Here is a 2,885-nt window from a genome sequence, read left to right as displayed (position 1 = left end):
TCAAAAACTAGAAAGTACACAGCAAAAAATAAAAGCTCAATATTGAGTAAAATATTACTCATCACGATAGTAAAAAGGGAGCTAGTCGAATTTTGAGTAATTTTACTCAGCTTCGGTTGATTAATTGTTTACTCAGCACATGTTGATTAAACTTTACTCAATATTGAGTAGCTCCTTTTTACTCAAAGATGAGAGTAAAATTTACTCTTTCACTTGGAGTAATATTTGCTCAACTTTTGTTGAGTAAAATTTACTCAATATTGAGTAGCTCCTTTTTACTCAAAGATGAGAGTAAATTTTACTCATTGACTATGGAGTAATATTTGTTCAACGTTTGTTGATTAAATTTTACCCAATATTGAGTAGCTCCCTTTTTTGCTCTGAAACAAGGAAACAGTTACTCGTTTAACCTTGAGTAAAGGTTTACGCAAGTGTTGATTAAAACGATTACTCATTATTTGAGTAAAACTTAAGTGAAAAGATTTGCAAAATGATGAATAGTAAAGTGTTACTCAACATTTTGAGCAACATGAAACGTATTTTACTCAACAAATATTAAGCAAAAAACACTTTCGAGTTGTATTGAGGCTCCATCTGCAGCTGGAACAAAGCAGTATTTTAAACTAAAAGAATGAAAAGAATACAAAATTAAATATAATATTCTGCATTTTTCCTGGTTTTATTTTCAAAATAGGTATCAAATAAATCACAATATAGCATGTCTATTGTCTCATTACCCAATGTGAGCAAACATAGAATAAAATAGAAGCCGGTCACCTCTCCCAAAACTTTTGATGTGAAAAAGTCATTTGAAAATTAATGTTATAGATGCTGAGTGTTTTAAATGGGACAGAAATTAAGTCTTCACTTCATTATGTTTTAACACTCAAGAATTGTCTAATGTTACCAGGTTCTTTAGTAGCTGATATAGTGTCCAGGAACTGCCAAATAGCAGTGATCAGCCTGTACTGGATATGCTAAGTCATTGTATGTGAAGGATTTGGTATATCTTGTCCACAAGTTCTACAACTTTCATCACTGTTGCGCATTGAAAAAGCTTGCCTATCCATTTATATAAAAACACAGTTCTGGATTCAACTTGCTTCACAAGTATGTAAATGGCAGCGTGCGTCCAGTAAAGTTGGCGAGGAACCAGTCCAAAGCTGTGCCTTCCTGAAACATGTAAAATAAAATAAAATGTAATAAAGGACATTAATTTCATGGATTGGGACTATTCAAGTGAAATAAAGCTGCCTTAAAATAGAAAATCCACCACCTTTTCATTGTATCAACCATAAATCAAAATTTGTTTGGTACTCGAAAGTGATGAAGCAGATGGAAGGTTTAAAACACAAATAACTAAATTTATGCATGTCTTATTTTTAAACTGTCTATAATTGGTCAGATGGTATATAACCAAAAATGAAAACTCTTGCTGAAATTCTTGAAATATTAAAGCAAATATGACATATTTACATGTAATTTACATTGTAATCACCCATTGCATTGGCATTTCTACTTTCATGCGATTTTGCAAATATTTAAAATATCTTTATAATTATTATATTATTATTCCTGTGATAGCGGGCAATGCTATTTTCAAGGGACACAAACTTTAGGAGACAAGAATTTACAGAAATGGTAAACAAGATAATTATAAGATTCGCGGTTGATTATTCAAAGTTCACGATAGCCAACACCTGTCGGTGAGGATAAGGGGTTATATAGGGGTTTTCCCTTGGCATTTGAGGTTTCATGAACTACACATTCAATGAACTACATGTATTCTGAAATGCACAAAGAAATTGGCAAGTTAAATGCAACATTATTGATAGAAATTTACCTGTTGACTGACGTTCGTGCATCTTTCTTCAATACCTTTCCTGAAAAGAGGTAGGGCAGCACAAAAATCCCAAAGTCACATCTGATCTGTAAGTAAAATATAGATCAATATTATAAATGCACTGAAAAAGAAAACTGCCTATGGAAAAAAATTTCAAGTGATATTTTGCAATGGTTTCACTCTCCTACTACATATAACTGCTAAGTTATGTGGCACGAGTCAACATCAGGATCAGGGACGTAGCAAGAGCTTTGGGGCATATGGACAAGGAGTAGTGTGAGGCCTTCTAAACATCTCCTTTATCAGCCCTGATCCCTATCCACTTCATTTTCGCTTTTGCTCGGGGCCCATGGACTTTGTCCACCCTATCCGCTTGCTACATGTACGCCCCTGGTCCCCGGCCTGGTCCACATCAGCGTATGTACTTCGAGGTTGCTCAGACTAGTACATTAGTTACGATCGCAAATACACAGCTAGCATGGTGAGCCGATGACAATTACTGATAAGCTTAACTAACTTAAAACCTGTCTATATCCGGTTCAAATCATACAATAAGATTTCTAAATTGTGTAACAGGTATATGGACATAAAGTTATGAATAATAGTAATGAAATTAGTACCTTCAAACATTGGTTGTACTGCTGACAAACTCCATTCCACCAGCAGACACTGCACCCGCATCCCGGCTCCGCTTTTATACGCCATGATGACATGAATTTTAATACGTCGTCGAATTAAACTTACTCCGCGTGTTGAATTTACTACGCGATTTGAGTAAAATACAATGTGGCGATTAAAATATTTTACTTCTTTCCATTGACCATTTTTTACTCTCGCAAAGAGTTGTGTCAAATATCGTCTTTTAATCGTTGATGAGTAAATAATTGGTCTATTTTTTAATCAACATACTTTAGTCGGTAGCACTTTACTCCTTATTTTTTGCTGTGTACACTCACTTTACTTCGATTGTGAAATAGTTTTGCTTTCTGTAAATATACACAGAATTGAGTTCATGATCTTACTGCTCACCTGGCTCATCAAC

General features: G+C 34.3%; 1 long non-coding RNA gene across 1 annotated transcript; it reads right to left on the bottom strand.

Annotated features, from left to right (window-relative positions):
- Positions 1-596: 596 nt before the first annotated feature.
- Positions 597-2,668, bottom strand: LOC140164035 (uncharacterized). Its single transcript, XR_011860471.1, has 3 exons — positions 2,464-2,668; positions 1,844-1,929; positions 597-1,173 (listed from the first exon to the last, which is right to left on the bottom strand). It is a non-coding gene; the product is annotated as an uncharacterized lncRNA (long non-coding RNA).
- Between the last annotated feature and the right edge of the window lie 217 nt (positions 2,669-2,885).

The sequence above is a fragment of the Amphiura filiformis genome, chromosome 11 (assembly GCF_039555335.1).
Source record: "Amphiura filiformis chromosome 11, Afil_fr2py, whole genome shotgun sequence".
Lineage (NCBI taxonomy): Eukaryota > Metazoa > Echinodermata > Ophiuroidea > Amphilepidida > Amphiuridae > Amphiura > Amphiura filiformis.
Note: the sequence above shows the minus strand (reverse complement) of the source record. Positions and strands in the feature narration are given on the sequence as shown.